Here is a 9,340-nt window from a genome sequence, read left to right as displayed (position 1 = left end):
ACTCAACATAAAGTATCAGAATTTTTACTTCTTAGTATGTTAATCCTTCTGTTTAACTACTTATTTACCAAAAGTTTAGAAATCTTGCATCTCAAATTAAAGCAGCAAGCAAGTAATTTTGTCCTGGCTTAGACGGCAATGTTGGCTCCTCTGTCTTGCTGCCTGTGATCTCTACTATACAGTATTACTTGTCTCTCTGTGTGTTCTGTGTGTTATCACATCTCATAGTATCAGAAGTCTGTAGTGTCTGATGCAAGACCTGATGAGGTAACCTAGAGGTAGAAATGTTGTCTTCAGTGAATCGAAATTCTACTTTTGTAACTACTTTGGTCATAGCAGAAGCAACATTTAGAATTGTCAGCTCTAGCATCATGATTGACTCAGTGTCTTCAGACAAAGGGAACCTAAGACTGATCCTAGAACCAGAGAAACCTGCTTTGGAATGTAGCTACTTTTCTTTGGGTAAGGTGTGCATCTCTTTGGGTCTGAGTTTTGCCACTCTTTAAAGAATTCTCTGGAAAGTTAAAAAGCAAAAGTGTGAGTTAAGAGGACAGCTATTCTTGCAGAAGACCCATGTTCGGTTCCCAGCATACACATGATGCTCATAAAGGTCTGAAACTCTAATTCCAGGTGATCCGTGGCCTCTTCTGTCCTCCAAAGATACTACATATCTGTGCACATACTTACTCACATAAAGAATTCATATACACAAAACAAAAATAAACAAGATATTTAAAAGATCCAAGAATGCAGGTCAAGAGTGTGACTATTTTACACTCCCAACACTGAAAGAGATTTAGAGACATACAACTACACTTACTGCTGCCAAACACTGTCTGTCCTAATGAGAATTTGATTGCTCATTTTTAAGGAAAAGTTGGATGTTGCCATAGAAACCCTCAGACTACAGCAAGTCCCTTCTTATTTTCAGAAGGATCTGCTTTTTTTTTGTTTTTACAAGCAAGAAGATTAAATGTGTTGCTGCTGTTTAGTCTTGCTAGAGGCAGGCCTTCATTATATTGCCAAGCTGGCCAAAACTCTTGATCCTCCTGTCCCAGCCTCATAAGTGCTGGGATTACAGGAGCATGCCACCGTGAGTTTTACTGAACACATTTTGATGTGTAGTATGTCCGTGGTTTCAAGATTATGTAACAGTGAGTTCAAAATGCTGAAATTATACATGGTATGAAGATGACAAGCACACAATAAGAATCTCAAAGATGAACCAGGCATGGTGGTGCACACCTTTAGTCCCAGTACTTGGGAGGCAGAGGCAGGTGGATCTCTGAGTACAAGGCCAGCCTGGTCTACAGAGTGAGTTCCAGGACTATTATAGGGGTATACTAAAACTCTTTTATTTTTACTGTAGTTGTTGATGATTATAAAAATACAAATATATAGAATAACCTTTGAAAATTGTTACCCAGTTCATCAACAAGAATGCATTAAATACTGGTTGAATTGACAAGACTGAAGCTCCTACTGTGAAAATTCTACTATGTATTGAATGAGTTTCCTGGATGGAATGAAAGTCAGAATTCAGTTTGGGGAAGTATTGCAGACTTTACTTGACTATTTGTTTATCTATGAACCAACTCATTTGTTTGATTACTGGTTATCATGTGTTCCAGCATTTAGCAATGACTAACTTGTGAGATTTTCATCGACCTTGACATATCAGTTGGTGTTGTCCTTAGGCAGGACTTCTTTAGGCATCCTTATTGTTGATATTTCATGGGTGTGGATTCCCTGCATGTCTAGAAGACACTAACTATCAGCAGGAGTGCTGGTCTCTGCTGCTTACAGCCTCCCAACTTTTCTTCCATGACGTTCCCTGAGCCTTAGGCATAGGGGTTGTGTTGTGAGAGTATCAGTTACACAATTAGTTGATCTCTAGCTTGTAAGATTTTTACATTATTAATTTCTCAAATAGTCTCCATCTTCTACAAAAAGGAGCTCTTTTGATGACTTAGAGCTATACTCATCAAGGGTAAGAACTCAGAGTACAGTTAGAGATTATCCTGGTTCAGGACAGCAGCAGTAGGAGGTGCTCCTCTAGGAACCTTGCCACCTAGGGGAGTTGGACTAGGTTTACAGTACCAGGCATAAATTCCCTCCTACTAAGTGGGCTTTAAGTCCAATTAGATAGCTGTTGGTTGTCTGAGAATGAAAGCACCACTATTTTACCATTGGAGATGCTATGCTGGATGGGTCATTCTTGAGGACCATAGGTTTTAAGGTTGAGCAAGACTATTGATTGCTTTTCTCCTTTGGGATAAAACTGTCAAAACTTGAATTTGTTGTAAACAACCCAGAAATATTACGTTACCTGCAAAATATTGGCATCAAGTAAAACTGGCATGTAGTGACTGATAAACTAGTTGGACTACTGGTCTACCAAAAGTATGGCAGTGGTATCTGAATGTCTGCACAGAGATGCCAATCACTATCCAAGCTTGTGTTCTCTTAAGAAAAACTACATATATGATTATTGAAAGTTGTCCAAACTTTGAATGTTGGCAACTATAATAGAATTGATATTTAAAAGAGAATTGGTAAAGTTCAAAAGTCAGGCTGTAAGGTAAAATGTACAAAATAAATGTATCCAGTCACTCCCTATCTCTTAGATTGTACTTAAATTAGTGAATTTAATTTTTCTTTCTTTGCATTTAGAATAGAGTCTCCATTTGCCTAGTTCATGAAGGTCTAGGATTTGTATAATTTGGTGATTTTATTTTAATAATTTTGGTTGTCATGTATTAGATTTTGGATAAATTTATGTATATATAGTCTGTTTAATTTGAACATTTTTATGGGACTGAAAGATGACTCAGTGATTAAAAACATGCATTGTTCCTCTAAAGAACCACTGTTCCATTCCCAGTACCCACATAAGTCATCTCAAAACCACCTGGAACTAGCTCTAGGGAATCCAGGACCCTCCTCTGGTCCCATAGAAACACACATCCACATTAACAAAATTGTTTTATTTTAATTTTCTGAAAAGAAAAAGAATGCAGGCTGGATCTGTGACCACCTGCCACACAGCCATTTTTAGGATACTGAACAGACAAACTTAACATGCTAAGTGGAATTGGTATTTATCTGTTTTTTACAATAACAAATTGAAGTAGCATTTGCTATTTTAGTGACTCTGATTATTTATGATTTTCATGTGGCAGTTACAAAAGGAAGGTATCTTTGGCAAGAAGCCCAGTGAGAGGGGAAGGTGACATCAGAATTTTAGTTCCCATTGTTTCCTTAATGCTCCCTTCCAGCCTGAGAGGTCACAAATTTCTCGAAGCTTTCAAAAATAATTCTGAAAGGAAACCTGAACACACACACACACACACACACACACACACACACACACACACACACACACACAATGACTTCCTGGAGGTATGTGAAAAAAAAAAACAGCTACAGTATCTTGGACACTCCAAAAATAGACACATACTGAACCAAATAAAAATCTCCTTTAACAGAAGGAAAATACGAGTTATAAAACATGAATGTGTTTTTTGCTCAGACAGAAGTTGATTCAGTAGCCTGCACAAACTGAGTATAAAATGAGGTTATTTGCAGAGGGGGAAGTACAATCAGGAGAAGTTACAGATAACAATGACAAAACAAAGGAGACACATATCATCATCAACTAAACATTGAAAGGAAAGTAGAAAAAAAGTCCCATGCCAAGTTTCAGTCTGAACAAGCACATATAGAGATTAGCTGACTGTTTTACTTGAAAACACTATCTCAGGTGTCCTTTTAAAAGTGTTGAAGTAGTGTGCTTAATAGGTTTTTAATTTTCAGAAGCCTAATAAGTAAAAACTAAAAGTCCCATTCTTCATCTTTTACTCTCAATCATGAAAGCAATTACTATGTTGCATTCCCACTCAATAATTACAATGTATATGTGAAGTCATATACTTTACATAGATAACTGGACTACTACCACCCACTATCTGCAACTGACCATTTGCAATTAATGAGTACTAACTGTCCTATTTTTATATGAGTGAATTCGGAGTATAAATAGATTCTTTTTTTTTTTTTTTGGTTTTTACAAGACAGGGTTTCTCTGTATTGTCTTAGAGGCTATCGGTCCAGCCTGGCCTCGAACTCACAGAGATCTGCCTGCCTCTGCCTCCCGAGTGCTGAGATTAAAGGTGTGCGCCACCACCGCCCGGCATAAATAGATTCTTATAGATTGACTGAATGAATGACAGCCAGCTGGGTGTGAGTGAATGTTGAGATCCTCTCTTTGTTCACTGTCATTGCAATGAACACATGTACATTTTTACACATGTAAGGGAATCATTTATATTTGTACATCTAGGCATTGATACATTCTATCAAATACCTTTAAATTTTTGCCAGATGAATCCCATTACCTGATGATCACATGCACATTTTCTTGGCCTCCTGCTGACAGGGATCACCATGGCTGTGTTTTCTCCTGCTGCTTGTATTTCTTATTGCTCCAGGCTGTGTGTGGGAGGATGATAATTGGTTATTACACTGTCTCCTTTCACAAAGGCACAGCTATGTTTGAAGTCTGTGATGAGAACTATCTTTGCTGTGAAAATAGAAGAGGTTTGTTTCTGTTGCTGCCGTGCTAAGAAAGGGCACGCACCGATTCTGCCCTTGCCAGGGCTATTCTTAGATTGCTGGACTGCATCAGTCGGCTTTAATACCTGGCAAGTGAGTAGTTCTGGGGAGTGTGTTCATGTCAGTGTTCTTTTCAAACCCTTTCTGAGTTGTTTATTTTAGCTAGAAGATTTTTAAAAACCCGGTACAGTAAAAATGCACGCATGCAATTATCCTTCAGTTTCTGTGCTGGATTGCTTCTAGGAATCTGCATATCGTGAGCCAGTGGGCACTGGGCCCCTCCCAGATTGGCATGGGATTCATGCACACACCCTCTGCCTCCAGCCTTCCCTCGGTAGCTTGCAGTGTGAGTGTGGTGTGCGTGGTTGCTGCTCTGCGCTGTGCTTGCGTGGCAGGTGAAATCGCCTTTGCCCAGGACCCCAGACCATGTTTGGTTGCATCCATGAACCTGGATACTGATCTGACTGCATTTTGTGTCATCTTGATTTGGAGCCAGTTTCAGAGTCTCGCTAAGTTAAAGGCACACAACATGTCCATCTGTGCGTCTAGAAGCCACATTGTGGGTACACATTTAGAGAACACTTGTGTGCCCATCTTTTGACTTAGTGTCCTGTTGAGTCTGTTCAACATGATGGAGGGCCACAGGGTTCATGCACAGGCTTATGCTATGTTCTGTGTCTTCCAGAGCTAGGCTCCCTCACTGTCTACTTTCTAGGGCTTTTCTAAATAATTGACATATTTATGTTTTCATTTGAGCTTTAGAAACATTTGATCTAGGTCAATGAAAAACCTACACTACTGTTTTACTTTTTGCTGGGAGAATGGTAATAACATTAGACAACTTGAATAACTTCTGTTTCTCTTTTACTCCCCAACTAGCACAGTGTCTGTCCCCTAAAAGATGCTCAAAAAATGCTTGAAGGAACAGTGCACTTCATACTAATATAGTTATGGAATTGTAAATAATGAACTCTTAATTATACTTATACTCTTCTAATAAGAGGGGTATTTTATTGTATCTGAAATAATATCAGCTAATTAAAAAAATAACAGATCTCCTATAGTATGTTCCAGTTGGAAAGCCAACATGAATAGCTTGTGCGAAAGTGTAAATGAGGGGATAGAGCCCCACACACCCTTTCTCTCTCTCTCTCTCTCTCTCTCTCTCTCTCTCTCTCTCTCTCTCTCATATGTATACACATTTGCATATATATGCTTCCCTGTGTTTGATGTATGTACCATATGGGGCAGGAAGTGGATATTTACTCACATAGCATTTTTATTCCCACACAAAGTATTTTTGATACATTTAAAATTAATTTTAACTCCACAGTTTCTCAGACTTTCACTCCCCAAGCTCAGTGTTATGCAAGTCTGTCCACCGGGTTACTGTCTTGAATTTTTGTCCCCAACATCTTAAAGAATATAAAAATCAGTGTTTGAATTTTTAAATTATATTTATGAAATAATTATCTCCTTCTTGGTTTAGTGTATTATGAGGAGCCAATGTGCTAAATTATAAGCCAGAAAAACCTGTGTACCTCTTCAGTGCCTCACTTACCTGAAAGTGTGTTATCCGATCCCAGCTTCACCTTCCAGCCCCTCCGCACAGGCCAGGCTCACAAGTATCACTAGCTTCTGGGCCTACCAAGTCTTCCTATTCCTATGCTAATTTAAAGATGTGCCCCGTAAGGTAGAATTGATGTACTTTTGACACAGGTAAGTTCCTATTGCACACAACTGCCTGTGTGTTTTGTGTTCAGTGGCAGTGCTTTCGTTTATAGCTAGCTGTTAGGCTCCATTAGAAATAGTGACATGGCAGACTAAAATCTTTCCTGTCCTCTTCGGTGGGAACTTGTTCTTCCCAGACTCTGATGCTGACGGTTTGGTGTGTGAGTGTGTCAATAGACAGTTCTTAGGTTGTGGTCCTGAGAACACAGGACTTGTGGGCCCTGCTTTAGTCACTCCCTTCCTGCTGATCCTCAGTTTGTTGACACCGCTGGTGAGATCATGCCCAATTGAGAACTGTTTGTTGTCTTTGTGTCCAGAATGGGGCTTAGGGCAGGCCTCTGAGGTGGTGGTTGGATGCATTCCTGCCACTCAGGTCCTTCGCCTTGCTCATGGGAGCACTGAGGAGCTACCCAAAGGAGCACTGCCAGGAACTACCAACAGTGCCTGTACAATGATTCTAATTTCATAGCTATGAGATGGAGCGAAAAGATGTTCTTGCTGGTGTCTTGGGCAACATTTAGGCCAATTTTGATCTGAATAGAAGACTAGTGTCTGTATAGAAACTCCATATGTAATACTGGTTGATTCATTTAGTATTCATGACCTCTAAATGGCTCTCAAATGCTAAACATGATACTTGAAACTGGGCTGGAGGAAATACCAGGTGAGCGTCTTAGTCTGTGTTTTTTAATAAAATATCGCAGACTGTAACTTATATAAAATAGAAATTTACCCCTTATGGGTCTTAAGTTTGGGAGTCAAAGGCATAAGAGTCAGTATTGGGCAAAGGATACTCCCCCATTGCAGGAGAGAGGTTTATCTCTTCATATTCTAGAAAGGATAAACACTGTGTCCTCACATATTGGAGGGGAGAGAAAGGGAGAAAAGTTTCTTTTTTAATATGTCACTGACCCACTAAGATGACTTTCTGTCAAATGATGGTCTCAGGATTTGTCCTGAGTCCCCTCATAGTCCCTGTCTGTCCACCCTCTAGTGTCTGGAAGGCAGCGCAAACAGGCCTCCTGAGCACGGTTGTGAAAGAAGCTGTTTCATGCATTATTCATCTCAAAGACAAGAAGTGTTGTCCATGACGTAACAGACCCAGACTATGAAAGAGGAGCTGACATGACATAAGTAACAGTGGGTAGTATTTATATCTGAAATTGGAACCTAAGGCTAGAAGCTTAAGGAATTTACAGCAAAAGCGTGAGACCGTTTATCTCTGTCAGTTGTTAAAATAAATAAATAGAAATGTCTGTCTGTGCTAGCTTCTCGCTTGCCTTTAGGAAACTTGCCTCTTCTTCCCACGCAGCCCAGTGCTGCACAGGGACTCCACTCTCAGAACATGAACTAAAAGATTTAACTTAAGAAAAACCTAATTATAACATGGTTAATGGGTGAAGGTTTGATGGTTGGTACTCTTTGAATTTAGGAGCCGGTCAATCTCAAGCATCACTTATTAATCAGCACTGACTTTCCTCACGGATGCCATTCACCACTGCAGCTCACATTTGGCAAAACTGATGGGTCCTCCTCCCCCACCCCTGCTGAGCTCCTTCAGTTTTAGGTCTGAATGAGCAGGAAGAAGGGTTCAGACCTGCAATGGGAGGGCCATGGGTGACAAGGCTCGGAGATGCTTTGGTAATTAGTGTGGGGCTAAGGGACCTTTCCCAGGAATTGTGTTACCCTGCCTTTGGAACCAGGGAGGGAACCCTTTCAATATCTCTATGTCATGTAATTTCTTTGATGGTAAAATAAACAAACAAACAAGAAGGAAGTTGTGATAAACAAGAAATGATTCAAAGCACACATCACAGAATCCATTTTTCAAGTCTTCTTAAGAAATGAAGGATAAGGTTGAAGGGAAGGCATAGTTTTTTGTTTTTTTCTAATCTAATTAATATAAATTGGCATTTGGTGTTCACTGAGGACTATGGAGGGAACCCAGGGGGAAAGACCATGAAGCCACTGAGAACAAATCCTTTGTGGTTACTCTGCCTGGCTCTGAAAATATCCAGGCACAAGTTGCCTTTACACAGAAACCAAATGAAATAGTTCTTATCCATTTAAAAATGCTCGTAAGTGACTTCCTAAATAACTGCCATTTTATCTTTCGTTGGCATCCAAATACATCATTAAAAACTCCGAGGGGGCTTAGAAAACCGTCTGCTAGAAGTTATTTTCAGAAAAAGCAAAAGGAGTAATCAGACAGAATTTTCTTTCCATCAAAGAGGGAGATATTATAAAAAATTTCCTTTAAAATTACATACGAAGGAAGACTTTAACAAAAAACTAATTTTTATAATTAAAATGTAGTAGCAATATGAATTAATAACTTACCAGATAAAAATATTTAAGTATTTTTGAATGATAACTTTTGAATGATCATACTGCTTTTCTAGAAAAAAATATTTGAATTAAAATTTCAAATAAAAATTAGAGATGGTCTGAATTTAAAGCCCAAGTGTGTACAATAGAGAGTGTGATAGCCTGCTCCTGACGTGCTCTGAAACACTTTGTATGATGGGACAGAGTTAACAGACCTACAGGGAACTGGAAATGTGTAGCATTGAAGAGGCTGAGGACAGCCTGACCTAAGTTACAGACCACAAACGTTAACCCAGGAGGAACCACAGACTGGGCCAATGAGTGAAATGGTAAAGGCAAAGCGGCTGGGAGTTCCTGCTCCTGGTAGTCCCTCCCCAGTGGGGTGGAGAGCCTCGCAGGGGATGTCTAGTAGAGCCTAGCCAGGGATGTGTATTAGAGCCTAGCCGGGGATGTCTAGTAGCACGGTGGGCAGCAAAACAGACAATAGAGGCTACAGGTACCTGATCCTTTCATTCCCTACCCATGAGTGTTAAGCGGACACCCTCTGAAGTGTTTATTGCCTCTGAACTGTCTAAGAGAATAGCCGTGTCCTTTCAGAACTGTCAAGTTCAGCCAACACAAAACCTGAGTATCACAACCAGATCATCACTGAAGCTCCCCCAGACAC

The 9,340-nt window shown here is 39.9% G+C and overlaps 1 protein-coding gene across 6 annotated transcripts in view; it reads left to right on the top strand.

The window, feature by feature from the left end:
- Window positions 1-9,340, top strand: part of Prkn (parkin RBR E3 ubiquitin protein ligase) — a 1,082,502-nt gene that overhangs the window by 333,341 nt on the left and 739,821 nt on the right. Inside the window, exon 1 of one of the 6 annotated variants that reach the window (XM_040758178.1) lies at window positions 4,572-4,707. The exons of the other annotated variants lie outside the window; for them this stretch is intronic. The gene's annotated coding sequence lies outside the window, so the exon portion shown is untranslated. Of the gene's footprint in view, window positions 1-4,571; window positions 4,708-9,340 lie in introns of those variants that run through there. 6 annotated transcript variants of the gene reach the window in all.

The sequence above is a fragment of the Mesocricetus auratus genome, unplaced genomic scaffold, assembly GCF_017639785.1.
Source record: "Mesocricetus auratus isolate SY011 unplaced genomic scaffold, BCM_Maur_2.0 Super-Scaffold_100018, whole genome shotgun sequence".
Lineage (NCBI taxonomy): Eukaryota > Metazoa > Chordata > Mammalia > Rodentia > Cricetidae > Mesocricetus > Mesocricetus auratus.
This window is presented reverse-complemented; position numbering and strand designations above follow the sequence as displayed.